This window comes from Lycium barbarum, chromosome 12 (genome assembly GCF_019175385.1).
Source record: "Lycium barbarum isolate Lr01 chromosome 12, ASM1917538v2, whole genome shotgun sequence".
In the NCBI taxonomy this organism is placed as follows: domain Eukaryota; kingdom Viridiplantae; phylum Streptophyta; class Magnoliopsida; order Solanales; family Solanaceae; genus Lycium; species Lycium barbarum.
This window is the reverse complement of record NC_083348.1, coordinates 46,075,617-46,092,900: the sequence shown is the minus strand read 5'-3', so window position 1 is coordinate 46,092,900 and position 17,284 is coordinate 46,075,617.

The following is a 17,284-nucleotide window of genomic DNA, read 5'->3' as shown; positions in this document are numbered from 1 at the left end:
AGTAGTACTTGACATGATAGTTGTATTTGGTCCCCCGAGTGTTAGTTCATCCTATCTATTCTCTAGACTCCCAAGTGATGATTCATTTTGTACATGATTGTGCATTCACAAAAGAGTCTTCATACAGGATTATGAGTTACTAATGAAAGGCATGGCATTCAGATACATTTTCATTGTTTCATTTCACCGAGTCCCATACTAAAGCGCCGGGTACGGTATATATTTACATTTCACCGAGTCCTTTACTAAAGGGTTGGGTATGGTATATATTTACATTTCACCGAGTCCCTTATTAAAAGGTCGGGTACGGTATATATTTACATTTCACCAAGTCCCGTACTAAAGGGCCGGGTACGGTACATATTAACAGTTCACCCAGTCCCTTACTAAAGGGCTGTGTCACGACCCAACCCCGTAGGCCATGACTGGTGCCCGACATGGACACCCGTATACATATTCATTTCACAGCAAACTCAATATGGATCTTATAACGATCTTATCATGAAACAATACGCAAGCCGACAAGGCTGCCATCATATAACAATATCATATGCAAGCCGGCAAGGCTGCCATCATATGGACGAATATCATATCACAGAACCCATACACAACCCACACATATGTCCACAAACCTCTAAGAGTATCAACAGTAACGTAACATATGACGGGACAGGGCCCCGTCGTACCCTTAGTCGACATAGGCATATAAATATATATCCGAGAAGGATTTGTACCAAAGTCTGGACTCCGGAACAATGGAACTCTCCAAAATAGCAGAAGGGGAAAATCCTAAGCTATCGGATCACCAAAGCGAATGTCTGCACCTGCGGGCATGAAACGCAGCCCCTGCCCCCCCCCCCCCCCCCCCCAAAGAAAGGGGGTCAGTACGAAATTTGTACCGAGCATGTAAAGCATGAAATACAGTAAACGGGATCATAATTGAAATAAGAAGTACAGAAAATGAGTACAATAACCAGAATACCAAATACCTGCTTTCGAAACATAAATCATGCAAGTCAAAATCATATATCATATCCGGCCCCATTATGGGACTCGGTGAACATGGTCGCCACCCCGTCTCTGGCGCCATAACACAGCACAACTTCAGAATATAAAATATATCTCCGTAACACAGCATAACTTCATATCACAGCATAACTTCATAACACAGCATAACTTCAGAATATACATATGTATATTGTACCCGGCCCTTTAATGAGGGATTCGGCGAACAATACAGTGTGCACGATAACATACCCGGCTCGGGACTCGGTGAAAGATATATTGATATTTGCACGAGCAGAGTAGTGAGAAACTATATGCAATTCAAAACATTTTTGAGGACTCAATGGAATAGTCAACACGAACCATCGTTCGCAATTTCAAATAATAATCATCTCATATACCTTTCGGATGTCCCTATGGATTATATCAAATGGAACTTTGAAATCATGTGTACACATTAATATATATGAATCAATGCATAAGTTTAAGGGAATCAAAAATCAATAACCATCCTAGTGGCTCTAGGAATAGGAGTTTCCTTTGGATTCGTATATATATCGTATTTTCATTTCACAACGATCATGCCAAAAAGAAAGAAGGGTTAGCTTCACATACCTTTAGCGTTTATTCGTCACACAATATGTATATGCTGCCCAATAATACTTCAACCTATATTAAGATGCCAACAACTACGTTTAAGTTACGGGGAGATTCAAAACGTATTCTAACGTTAGTAACTCCTTTCTAGATGTTTAGGCGACGTTTACTCTTGTATCCAAACCAAGTACATATAACCATCCCAACATCAATAATTAGATGTTCAATATCAATCCGGACAGCCCACACAATATTCCAAACAGCCCACATTCACAACATGCAATAACGATTCACATACTGCTACTACATTCTCAAGTTACTTCTAATAGTTCGTAGCCTTAACGTTTGCATGTAACAACTTATAACAGCCCATCCAACATACAATACAAAGCATAATCTTAATTATCATTAATCTTCCAAGTTCAATAACAACAACGTGTCAAAACAGCCCGCACCTTACAATGCTAGATAATAGTGTACATGCGATTATGACACATCCAATTTATTCTTGTTAATCTATAGTCATATTATTTCGTCGAAACGATTCTATAACGTCCCAACCACTATGACAACATGATGTATACTATTAACTATAATTACCTTTTCCAACTTGATGAAAACAACAAGTCCAAAACAGTCCATTACCACAACATATCCAAAACAGTCCAACAATATGTCCCAAACAGTCCCTAAACAATGTTCGGAATTCTTGCAAACGTTAGCAAACCACATATGATTCTTACACATTATTTCATGTCTTCTTTTCATATAATTTCAGTATGTTATGACCAGCTATCCACACGACAAGTACAACATCAATTCATACGCAACTAAGCTACATCGTCATTTCTACAATTCTTACAACAACTCACAAACGACTTTAGTTTCAACTCCAACCATTAAACACCTTCATTCCATCATAAAATTAATGATAATAACAATCAAAATATCATGTAAAAACAGTTCACTAACTTCCTCACAAAACAGTCCACAAACGGTTTCAACATGCTTCAACATCACTTCACATAAAATCATAGATTCAATCATTTTCATACTAACATAACTTCACCTTTAAACTTCCAATTCTTTTCATTATTTTTACCATGAGATCTATGATATTAACAACCATATTATTTAAAGAAAATCAGTCCATTAATTCCACCAAAACAGTCCCTATGGACAACTAACATTCCAACACCAACTTTCATGATTTTATGCATGCGATTCATGTTCATCAAGTTACAACCATACTTCAACATCAACACATATAACCCCCTAACTACTATCATGTTCCAACATCAACACACATAATTTCATGTATACAATGTATATTTACTCATCTACATCACCCTTAATACAAGCAAAAGAAGTTAGATCTTACCTTGACAACTTGACTTCTCTACTTGGCTAGAGTTTGTGATTTGAGATGAAAATGGTTCTTGTTGCTACAAAGACTGTCTTCACATTCTAGGGACCTTCTAAAGGGTTGAAACACCTTGGAAAATAATTTATGGATCAAGACTCAAAGGGCTCAAAAATCAGTCCCTTGGCCGAGACTTTCTCTCTCTAGAATTAGGTTTTTCTTTCTTTGTGTTGTGTAGTAGAAATGAATTGTGATGGCTGATATCTTGGTCATTATTTGGTTCAAATCTGATGCTTACAAGTTGGTCCCATGCTCCACTTATGGAATGAGTCATTCCATTAACTTTACATTTAAATTTTTTCTAATTCTTTCCCTTCACTTTCGGCTAGCCTACTTCCCTTGTCTCTCCTTTCTTCATTCTTTTCAATTGTTTACAAGACAATTGTAAGTGTGGTGAATGATTCATACATCACCCTTTGTCTATTGTAATCATGCCAAGATGGATGAGCAATATTTAATGTAAAGTGATCCCTCCACCATGTGATGTCTTCCAAAAATAATGTATACTTTCATAAAGTAGTAGATGCTCAAATATTCAATTGTATGCTCCAACTTTTCTCCTCCAAATTTCTGTTTTATGGCCGAATATAACATGTATGTTACATCCAATTTAATTGTCCACAATATATTGAAAATGTAGTGGATGAATCAACATTTAATTGCACATTTGTATGTCTTCCATTAGCCTTATTTTAGATGACTTTGAATCATCCTTTTTACCTTGGACGTTTGATACTCTTGTTGGCTCATTATTGTCGCAAATATTTACTTAATACCACAATTAAGTAGTTCCTAATCTCCAATAACATTTTTACACTAAGTAAAATTTATAACCGATTAGGTCTAGTTTAGAAATTAAAAATCTGAGGTTTCTACCTCACGTCGATTCCTTCGCGAATAACTCGACGTATAAAATACGGGGTCTAACATTCTCCCTCCCCCCCCCCCCCCACCCTTTAGAACATTCGTCCTCGAATGTTGAATTTGGTCCCGTACGGTCCTATAAGAATTTTTGGAATGGTTTCCCTTATCATTATAACATACAGTTCATCAGGCAATTAATATAGTCAAGTGAGGAGTTGAAGTTACCTGTAGACGTAGAGAACAAGTAGGGATACTTGTATTTCATCTCCTCCTCGGCTTCCCAAGTCATCTCTTCCCTGTTGTTGTTTCGCCATATTACTTTGACGGAAGCCACGTCCTTAGTTCGCAACCTCCTAACCTGCCGATCAAGTATGGCTATAGGCTGCTCCTCGTAGGATAATTCTTCTGTCACTTGGACATCATCTACAGGGAATACTCTGGAAGGATCGCCTATACATTTGCGAAGCATTGACACATGGAAGTCTGGATGCACTGCTTCTAAATCAGCCGGTAGGTCTAACTCGTAGGCAACCTGGCCCACTCTGCGGACAATCTGATAAGGTCCAATATATCTCGGACTTAGCTTCCCTTTCTTGCCAAACCTCATAACACCTTTCATTGGCGACACTTTCAGGAATACCCAGTCACCAACCTGAAATTCTAAGTGTCGACGCTGATTATCTGCATATGATTTCTGCCGACTCTGGGCTGCCAGTAATCTTTCCTGGATAAGCTTCACTTTATCAACAGCCTGCTGAATCATATCTGGGCCTATAAACTTAGTCTCGCCAACATCAAACCAGCCAATAGGTGATCTGTACTTCCTCCCGTACAAGGCCTTACACGGTGCCATCTGGATACTCGAATGGTAGCTGTTATTATAGGCGAACTCAATAAGTGGCAAATGATCATCCCAGCTACCCCGGAAATCCATAACACAGGCCCGTAACATGTCCTGTAGTGTCTGAATGGTACGCTCGGCCTGTCCGTCAGTCTGAGGGTGAAACGCCGTGCTGAGACTCACTTGTGTCCCCAATCCCTCCTGGAAGGATCTCCAGAAGTTAGCTGTGAACTGGGCTCCTCTATCAGAAATAATAGTTGTGGGAACCCCGTGAAGTCTCACTATCTCCTTAAGGTACAACCTGGCATAATCCTCAGCTGAATATGTAGTCCTGACTGGAAGGAAATGGGCTGACTTTGTCAACCTATCAACGATGACCCAAACAGAGTCATATTTTCACAGAGTGCGAGGTAAACCTATGACGAAGTCCATATTAATCACCTCCCACTTCCAGGTCGGAATCTCCATTTCCTGTAATAGTCCTCCAGGATTCTGGTGTTCGACCTTAATCTGCTAGCAATTCAGACACTGAGCGACAAATTCTGCTATATCCCTTTTCATGCCATCCCACCACAAGCATCTGAGGTCATGATACATCTTCGTTGACCCTGGATTAACAGAATAACGGGCACAGTGTGCCTCTCCCATCACTTGTTGTCGTAATCCTGCAACCCCAGGTACACATAATCTACCTTTGTATCGTAGCACTCCGTCAGGTGCCACCTCAAATGGGGTCTCTTCCTTTTTATGAGCTGCATCCCCTTGATGTACAAGGATAGGGTCCTCGTACTAGCATCTCTTTATCTCCTCTATGATAGAGGAATCAGCAACTCCCCAAACAGAAACCCTGCCGTTTTCAGAATCAGCCAAACGGACTCCCAAATTAGCTAACTGGCGAATTTCACGGACTATCTCCTTCTGCTCTGGTTGTATGTCCGCCAAACTACCCATGGATCTACGACTGAGTGCATCTGCTACAACATTTGCTTTTCCTGGGTGGTATAGAATGTCAACATCATAGTGCTTCAGCAACTCTAACCACCGTCGTTGTCGCAAATTCAGCTCCTTCTGCTTAAAGATGTATTGGAGACTCTTATGATCTGTATAAATGTCTACATGCACACCATATAAATAATGTCTCCATATTTTTAGAGCATGAATTACCGCTGCTAACTCCAGATCATGGGTGGGGTAATTCCTTTCGTGCTTTTTGAGTTGTCGGGAGGCATAGGCTATAACTTTGCCATGTTGCATTAGCACACAACCTATCCCAACACCGGAAGCATCACAATAAATGACATAGTCATCCGGTCCCTCAAGAAGAGTTAGAACTGGAGCCGTAGTCAATTTATCTTTCAGTAATTGGAAACTCCGCTCACAAGCGTCGGTCCACTGGAACTTAGTTGCCTTCTGTGTTAGCCTTGTTAAAGGCGCTGAAATTGAGGCAAACTTCTCTACGAACCTTCTGTAATACCCTGCTAGCCCCAGAAAACTGCGTCCTTCAGTAGGTGTCGTAGGTCTAGGCCAAGTCTTCACCGCCTCAATCTTCTGCGTATCTACCCGAACGCCGTCAGCTCCAATAATATGCCCCAAGAATGCTACTGAAGTCAACCAGAATTCAAATTTAGAGAACTTAGCATACAATTTCTGGTGCTGGAGCACCTTAAGTACCGTTCTCAAGTGATCTGCATGCTCCTCTTCTGATCGTGAGTAGACCAGAATATCGTCAATGAATACGATTACGAACAGGTCAAGAAATGGCTTGAACACTCTGTTCATCAGATCCATAAATACTGCTGGAGAATTGGTCAACCCAAAGGACATCACTCTAAATTCGTAATGTCCGTATCGGGTCCTGAATGCAATCTTTGGAATGTCTGCTTCCTTTACCCGTACTTGGTGATAACCTGACCGCAGGTCTATCTTCGAGAAACACTTAGTACCCTGCAACTGGTCAAATAGATCATCGATCCTGGGGAGAGGATACCTGTTCTTTATGGTTACTTTATTCAGCTGCCTATAATCAATACACATCCGCAGCAACCCATCCTTATTCTTTACAAATAATACCGGTGCTCCCCAAGGTGAGATACTTGGCCTGATAAAGACCTTTTCTAGTAGATCTTTCAGTTGCTCCTTCAGTTCGTTCAGTTCTGCAGGTGCCATTCTGTAAGGAGGAATGGATATGGGTTGAGTGTCGAGTAATACGCCTATAGCGAACTCTATCTCCCGCTCAGGAGAAAGGCCTGGGAGTTCATCTGGGAATACATCGGGAAACTCGCTAACAACCGGCACTGACTGAAAAGTCGGCGCCTCTGCCTTCAGGTCGTGTACCCGTACCAGATGATAAATATAACCCTTTCGATCCCTGTCCGTACTCAATTAATTACGTCCATCTTGGATGCTTCCTTTAGAATTCCCTTATCATTTCTCCCGTTTATGTATATCTTTTATTCTGTACACAAGGAATCTTATGCTACTTCTGTATCCTTCGGAACACATTACTTCTGCATAATCTTTTTCTCATTTTCAGAGCGTATTTGGTTCCTCCACGTCTATTCTTATCATATCACTCATTTTCTAGCACTCATTCAACCCCTTTACTCTTCTTTCTATAACTTGGCCTTTCACAGTTCCGTCACTTATAATACTAGTGTTCTCGGTTGTACATGTCATAACCTAGTGCTACACTGTCATCTCGCTTTCTTCTTATTTCTTCCCTTTCAATTACTCTTTCTTTTCTCGTACTCGCTATCATTTCCGTTATCGTGTATCCTTTATTTTAAACTTTCCCTATAGAACTTGATAAGTCTTTCTCATTTGTACTATAGCTCACTTTTCCGTTTTACACTTACCATTATATTCTAGTCACACGGATCACGTCATGTCTTTAGCCACTTCCTCACTAGTCTTTACTTATTTTCATAACCATCCTCCTTAATTTCATTATATCCTGTTCGTATTCAATCCCATAGTGTAACACTTCTTAACCTTATTCATGATTCCTACTATGGGTTAATTACACTTGGTGGAGTAAGCGTATTTAACCTTTTACCCTTCCTAGTCAATCCTATCCTTAATATCTCGAAAGTTGTCTTATTAATACATTCATATCCGCCACAATTCCTTTTCCTCTGTACTCCTGTCTTAATCACATTATTACTCCTTTTAACTATAGACTCATTGTAATTTATCCCTACTGATCAAATCAGTTGATATCTCAACATAACACTCTTTTAATATTTTTCCAGCCCTCTCTAAATCATCTTTTATTATCACACGCCCTTCGAAATTGTCTTAACATTTCCTTTTACCATATTGATCCTGACCTCATAATTACTATTACCATCTATTCAGCAGTTAACTTATTTCTTGAGGTCAGTCGTACTCGCAACTTAGTCAAATCCTGTCATTACTATTGACAGGACCTTTCAGGACATGTTAGAAACCTACATCTCATTCTATTTTTATTTCTAGGAAAATTTTGGCAGAGTTTCCTCTGTATTTCTTATTATCTCAAAACCTGCACGCAGGAAATACCAACAATGCCTCACAGGGCCAACATATATATATATATATATATATATATATATATATATATATATATATATATATATATATATATTCATATCATATCATATCACAGCCACACAGGGCTCCAAATATCAACAACCGTATGAGAATAATGGACTTACCTGGTATGTCCAACTCGAACTGCACCTGTTACATTCTCCTGTCTACTTTCCCTTTAAATTTTCAATTTTTAAATTTCAATCGTACTTCAATACCTTACTCGACATATATCTTTCGTACCTATGCTTACCTGCGTACTTTGTGACTTCTAATATCATCAGTCACTCTCTTCTGTCGATGTCGTTCTTTAGCTGAAATTAAGGGTTAGTATAAGGAATTTCATTTCCTATGGATTGGGCTCTATCGCACGATCTCAGATATGAAAGAAAGGTAACATCCTAATTGTCCTGTAGCTTCCTGTTTATAGATGTGGTGCACAACACACCGATAAACAAGACTCTACTAGACACGGTTTGTAGACACTCCGAGGATAAACCGCTCTGATACCACTTTTGTCACGACCCAACCCCGTAGGCCATGACTGGTGCCCGACATGGACACCCGTATACATATTCCTTAGTTACATATTCATTTCACAGAAAACTTAATATGGATCTTATAACGATCTTATCATGAAACAATTCGCAAGCCGACAAGGCTGCCATCATATAACAATATCATATGCAAGCCGGCAAGGCTGCCATCATATGGACGAATATCATATCACAGAACCCATACACAACCCACACATATGTCCACAGACCTCTAAGAGTATCAACAGTAACGTAACATATGACGGGACAGGGCCCCGTCGTACCCTTAGTCCACATAGGCATATAAATATATATCCGAGAAGGATTTGTACCAAAGTCTGGACTCCAGAACAATGGAGCTCTCCAAAATAGCAGAAGGGGAAAATCCTAAGCTGTCGGATCACCAAAACGAATGTCTGCACCTGCGGGCATGAAACGCAGCCCCCCCCCCCCCCCCGAAGAAAGGGGGTCAGTACGGAATATGTACCGAGCATGTAAAGCATGAAATACAGTAAACGGGATCATAATTGAAATAAGAAGTACAGAAAATGAGTACAATAACCAGAATACCAAATACTTGCTTTCGAAACATAAATCATGCATGTCAAAATCATATATCATATCCGGCCCCATTATGGGACTCGGTGAACATGGTCGCCACCCCGTCTCTGGCGCCCTAACACATCATAACTTCAGAATATAATATATATCTCCGTAACACAGCATATCTCCGTAACACAGCATAACTCCGTAACACAGCATAACTTCATATCACAGCATAACTTCATAACACAGCATAACTTCAGAATATACATATATATATATTGCACCCGACCCTTTAATGAGGGACTCGGCGAACAATACAGTGTGCACGATAACATACCCGGCCCGGGACTCAATGAAAGATATATTGAGATTTGCACGAGCAGAGTAGTGAGAAACTATATGCAATTCAAAACTTTTTAAGGACTCAATGGAATAGTCAACACGAACCATCGTTCGCAATTTCAAATAATAATCATCTCATATACCATTCGGATGTCCCTGTGGATTATATCAAATGGAACTTTGAAATCATGTGTACACATTAATATATATGAATCAAAGCATATGTTTATGGGAATAAAAAATCAATAGCCATCCTAGTGGTTCTAGGAATAGGAGTTTTCTTTGGATTCGTATATATATCGTATATTCATTTCACAACGATCATGCCAAAAAGAAAGAAGGGTTAGCTTCACATACCTTTAGCGTTTATTCGTCACACAATATGTATACGCTGCCCAATAATACTTCAACCTATATTAAGATGCCAACAACTACGTTTAAGTTACGGGGAGATTCAAAACGTATTCTAACGTTAGTAACTCCTTTCTAGATGTTTAGGCGACGTTTACTCTTGTATCCAAACAAAGTACATATAACCAGCCCAAAATCAATAATTAGATGTTCAATATCAATCCGGACAGCCCACACAATATTCCAAACAGCCCACATTCACAACATGGAATAATGATTCACATACGGCTACTACATTCTCAAGTTACTTCTAATAGTTCGTAGCCTTAACGTTTGCATGTAACAACTTATAACAGCCCATCCAACATACAATACAAAGCATAATCTTAATTATCATTAATCTTCCAAGTTCAATAACAACAACGTGTCAAAACAGCCCGCACCTTACAACGCTAGATAATAGTGTACATGCGATTATGACACATCCAATTTATTCTTGTTAATCTATAGTCATATTATTTCGTCGAAACGATTCTATAACAGCCCAACCACTATGAAAACATGATGTATACTCTTAACTATAATTATTTTTTCCATCTTGATGAAAACAACAAGTCCAAAACAGTCCATTACCACAACATATCCAAAACAGTCCAACAACATGTCCAAAACAGTCCCTAAACAATGTTCGGAATTCTTGCAAACGTTTACGAACATACTAAGAAAACCACATATGATTCTTACACATTATTTCATGTCTTCTTTTCGTATAATTTCAGTAGGTTATGACCAGCTATCCACACGACAAGTACAACATCAATTCATACGCAACTAAGCTACATCGTCATTTCTACAATTCTTACAACAACTCACAAACGACTTTAGTTTCAACTACAACCATTAAACACCTTCATTCCATCATAAAATTCATGATAATAACAATCAAAATATCATGTAAAAACAGTTCACTAACTTCATCACAAAACAGTCCACAAACGGTTTCAACATGCTTCAACATCACTTCACATAAAATCATAGATTCAATCATTTTCATACTAACATAACTTCACCTTTAACCTTCAATTCTTTTCATTATTTTTACCATGAGATCTATGATATTAACAACCATATTTATTAAAGAAAATCAGTCCATTAATTCCACCAAAACAGTCCCTATGGCCAACTAACATTCCAACACCAACTTTCATGATTTTATGCATGCGATTCATGTTCATCAAGTTACAACCTTACTTCAACATCAACACATATAACCCCCTAACTACTATCATGTTCCAACATCAACTTAGGTTTTTCTTTCTTTGTGTTGTGTAGTAGAAATGAATTGTGATGGCTGATATCTTGGTCATTATTTGGTTCAAATCTGATGCTTACAAGTTGGTCCCATGTTTCAATTATGGAATGAGTCATTCCATTAACTTTACACTTAAATTTTTTCTAATTCTTTCCCTTCACTTTCGGCTAGCCTACTTCCCTTGTCTCTCCTTTCTTCATTCTTTTCAATTGTTTACAAGACAATTGTAAGTGTGGTGAATGATTCATACATCACCCTTTGTCTATTGTAATCATGCCAAGATGGATGAGCAATATTTAATGTAAAGTGATCCCTCCACCATGTGATGTCTTCCTAAAATAATGTATACTTTCATAAAGTAGTAGATACTCAAATATTCAATTGTATCCTCCAACGTTTCTCCTCCAAATTTCAGTTTTATGGCCAAATATAACTTGTATTCCTTCCAATTTAATTGTCCACAATATATTGAAAATGTAGTTGATGAATCAACATTTAATTGCACATTTGTATGTCTTCCATTAGCCTTATTTTAGATGACTTTGAGTCATCCTTTTTACCTTGGACGTTTGATACTCTTGTTGGCTCATTATTGTCACAAATTTTTACTTAACACCACAATTAAGTAGTTCCTAATCTCCAATAGCATTTTTACACTAAGTAAAATTTATAACCGATTAGGTCTAGTTTAGAAATTAAAAATCCGAGGTTTCTACCTCACGTCGATTCCTTCGCGAATAACTCGACGTATAAAATACGGGGTCTAACATTCTCTCCCCCCCCCCCCCCCCCCCTCATTAGAACATTCGTCCTCGAAGGTTGAATTTGGTCCCGTACGGTCCTATAAGAATTTTTGGAATGGTTTCCCTTATCATCATAACATACAGTTCATCAGGCAATTAATATAGTCAAGTGAGGAGTTGAAGTTACCTGTAGGCGTAGAGAACAAGTTGGGATACTTGTCTTTCATCTCCTCCTCGGCTTCCCAAGTCATCTCTTCCCTGTTGTTGTTTCGCCATATTACTTTGACAGAAGCCACGTCCTTAATTCGCAACCTCCTAACCTGCCGATCAAGTATGGCTATAGGCTGCTCCTCGTAGGATAATTCTTCTGTCACTTGGACATCATCTACGGGGAATACTCTGGAAGGATCGCCTATACATTTGCGAAGCATTGACACATGGAAGACTGGATGCACTGCTTCTAAATCTGCCGGTAGGTCTAACTCATAGGCAACCTGGCCCACTCTGCGGATAATCTGATAAGGTCCAATATATCTTGGACTTAGCTTCCCTTTCTTGCCAAACCTCATAACACCTTTCATGGGTGACACTTTCAGGAATACCCAGTCACCAACCTGAAATTCTAAGTGTCGACGCTGATTATCTGCATATGATTTCTGCCGACTCTGGGCTGCCAGTAATCTTTCCTGGATAAGCTTCACTTTATCAACAGCCTGCAAAATCATATCTGGGCCTATCAACTTAGTCTCGCCAACATCAAACTAGCCAATAGGTGATCTGCACTTCCTCCCGTACAAGGCCTCATACGGTGCCATCTGGATACTCGAATGGTAGCTGTTATTATAGGAGAACTCAATAAGTTGCAAATGATCATCCCAGCTACCCCGAAAATCCATAACACAGGCCCGTAACATGTCCTGTAGTGTCTGAATGGTACGCTCGGCCTGTCCGTCAGTCTGAGGGTGAAACGCCGTGCTGAGACTCACTTGTGTCCCCAATCCCTCCTGGAAGAATCTCCAGAAGTTAGCTGTGAACTGGGCTCCTCTATCAGAAATAATAGTTGTGGGAACCCCGTGAAGTCTCACTATCTCCTTAAGGTACAACCTGTCATAATCCTCAGCTGAATATGTAGTCCTGACTGGAAGGAAATGGGCTGACTTTGTCAACCTATCAACGATGACCCAAACAGAGTCATATTTTTGCAAAGTGCGAGGTAAACCTATGACGAAGTCCATATTAATCACCTCCCACTTCCAGGTCGGAATCTCCATCTCCTGTAATGGTCCTCCAGGCTTCTGGTGTTTGACCTTAATCTGCTGGCAATTCAGACACTGAGCGACAAATTCTGCTATATCCCTTTTCATGCCATCCCACCAATACAAGCATCTGAGGTCATGATACATCTTCGTTGACCCTGGATGAACAGAATAACGGGCACAGTGTGCCTCTCCCATCACTTGTTGTCGTAATCCTGCAACCCCAGGGACACATAATCTACCTTTGTATCGTAGCACTCCGTCAGGTGCCACCTCAAATGGGGTCTCTTGCTTTTTATGAGCTGCATCCCTGTGATGTACAAGGATAGGGTCCTCGTACTGGCGTCTCTTTATCTCCTCTATGATAGAGGAATCAGTAACTCCCCGAACAGAAACCCTGCTGTTTTTCAGAATCAGCCAAACGGACTCCCAAATTAGCTAACTGGCGAATTTCACGGACTATCTCCTTCTGCTCTGGTTGTATGTCCGCCAAACTACCCATGGATCTACGACTGAGTGCATCTGCTACAACATTTGCTTTTCCTGGGTGGTATAGAATGTCAACATCATAGTGCTTCAGCAACTCTAACCACCGTCGTTGTCACAAATTCAGCTCCTTCTGCTTAAAGATGTATTGGAGACTCTTATGATCTGTATAAATGTCCACATGCACACCATATAAATAATGTCTCCATATTTTTAGAGCATGAATTACCGCTGCTAACTCCAGATCATGGGTGGGGTAATTCCTTTCGTGCTTTCTGAGTTGTCGGGAGACATAGGCTATAACTTTGCCATGCTGCATTAGCACACAACCTATCCCAACACCGGAAGCATCACAATAAATGACATAGTCATCCGGTCCCTCAGGAAGAGTTAGAACTGGAGCCGTAGTCAATTTATCTTTCAGTAATTAGAAACTCCGCTCATAAGCGTCGGTCCACTGGAACTTAGTTGCCTTCTGTGTTAGCCTTGTTAAAGGCGCTGAAATTGAGGCAAACTTCTCTACGAACCTTCTGTAATACCCTGCTAGCCCCAGAAAGCTGCGTACTTCAGTAGGTGTCGTAAGTCTAGGCCAAGTCTTCACCGCCTCAATCTTCTGCGTATCTACCCGAACGCCATCAACTCCAATAATATGCCCCAAGAATGCTACTTAAGTCAACCAGAATTCACATTTAGAGAACTTAGCCTTCAATTTCTGGTGCTGGAGCACCTTAAGTACCGTTCTCAAGTGATCTGCATGCTCCTCTTCGGATCGTGAGTAGACCAGAATATCGTCAATGAATACGATTACGAACAGGTCAAGAAATGGCTTGAACACTCTGTTCATCAGATCCATAAATACTGCTGGAGAATTGGTCAACCCAAAGGACATCACTCTAAATTCGTAATGTCCGTATCGGGTCCTGAATGCAATCTTTGGAATGTCTGCTTCCTTTACCCGTACTTGGTGATAACCTGACCGCAGGTCTATCTTCGAGAAACACTTAGCACCCTGCAACTGGTCAAATAGATCATCGATCCTGGGGAGAGGATACCTGTTCTTTATGGTTACTTTATTCAGCTGCCTATAATCAATACACATCCGCAGCAACCCATCCTTATTCTTTACAAATAATACCGGTGCTCCCCAAGGTGATGTACTAGGCCTGATAAAGACCTTTTCTAGTAGATCTTTCAGTTGCTCCTTCAGTTCGTTCAGTTCTGCAGGTGCCATTCTGTAAGGAGGAATGGATATGGGTTGAGTGTCCGGTAATACGTCTATAGCGAACTCTATCTCCCGCTCAGGAGAAAGTCCTGGGAGTTCATCTGGGAATACATCGGGAAACTCGCTAACTACCGGCACTGACTGAAAAGTCGGCGCCTCTGCCTTCAGGTCGTGTACCCGTACCAGATGATAAATATAACCCTTTCGTTCCCTGCTCGTACTCAATTACTTACTTCTATCTTGGATGCTTCCTTTAGAATTCCCTTATCATTTCTCCTGTTTATGTCTATCTTTTATTCTGTACACGAGGAATCTTATGCCACCTCTGTATCCTTCGGAACACATTACTTCTGCATAATCCTTTTCTCATTTTCAGAGCGTATTTGGTTCCTCCACGTCTATTCTTATCATATCACTCATTTTCTAGCACTAATTCTACCTCTTTACTCCTCTTTCTATAACTTGGCCTTTCACAGTTCCGTCACTTATAATACTCGTGTTCTCGGTTGTACATGTCATAACCTATTGCTACACTGTCATCTCGCTTTCTTCTTATTTCTTCCCTTTCAATTACTCTTTCTTTTCTCGTACTCGCTATCATTTCCGTTATCGTGTACCCTTTATTTTAAACTTTCCCTATAAAACTTGATAAGTCTTTCTCATTTGTACTATAGCTCACTTTTCCGTTTTACACTTACCATTATATTCTAGTCACACGGATCACGTCATGTCGTTGGCCACTTCCTCACTAGTCTTTACTTATTTTCATAACAATCCTCCTTAATTTCATTATATCCTGTTCGTATTCAATCCCATAGTGTAACACTTTTAACCTTATTCACGATTCTCACTATGGGTTAATTACACTCGGCGGAGTAAGCGTATTTAACCTTTTACCCTTCCTAGTCAATCCTATCCTTAATATCTCGCAAGCTGTCTTATTAATACTTTCATATCCGTCACAATTCATTTTCCTCTGTACTCCTGTCTTAATCACATTATTACACCTTTTAACTATAGACTCATTGTAATGTATCCCTACTGATCAAATCAGTTGATATCTCAATATAACACTCTATTAAGATTTTTCCAGCCCTTTCTAAATCATCTTTTATTATCACACGCCCTTCCAAATTGTCTTAACATTTCCTTTTTACCATATTGATCCTGACCTCATAATTACTATTACCATCTATTCAGCAGTTAACTTATTTCTTGAGGTCAGTCGTATTAGCAACTTAGTCAAATCCTGTCATTACTATTGACAGGACCTTTCAGGACATGTTACAAACCTACATCTCATTCTATTTTTATTTCTAGGAAAATTTTGGCAGAGTTTCCTCTGTATTTCTTATTATCTCAAAACCTGCACGCAGGAAATACCAACAATGCCTTACAGGGCCAACATATATATATATATATATATATATATATATATATATATATATATATATATATATCATATCACAGCCACACAGGGCTCCAAATATCAACAACCGTATGAGAATAATGGACTTACCTGGTATGTCCAACTCGAACTGCACCTGTTACATTCTCCTGTCTACTTTCCCTTTAAATTTTCAATTTTTAAATTTAAATCGTACTTCAATACCTTATTCGACATTTATCTTTCGTACCTTTGCTTACCTGCGTACTTTGTGACTTCTAATATCATCTGTCACTCTCTTCTGTCGATGTCGTTCTTTAGCTGAAATTAAGGGTTAGTATATGGAATTTCATTTCCTATGGATTGGGCTCTAACGCACGATCTCAGATAAGAAAGAAAGGTAACATCCTAATTGTCCTGTAGCTTCCTGTTTATAGATGTGGTGCACAACACACCGATAAACAAGACTCTACTAGACACGGTCTGTAGACACTCCGAGGATAAACCGCTCTGATACCACTTTTGTCACGACCCAACCCCGTAGGCCATGACTGGTGCCCGACATGGACACCCGTATACATATTCCTTAGTTACATATTCATTTCACAGCAAACTCAATATGGATCTTATAACGATCTTATCATGAAACAATACGCAAGCCGACAAGGTTGCCATCATATAACAATATCATATGCAAGCCGGCAAGGCTGCCATCATATGGGCGAATATCATTTCACAGAACCCATACACAACCCACACATATGTCCACAGACCTCTAAGAGTATCAACAGTAACGTAACATA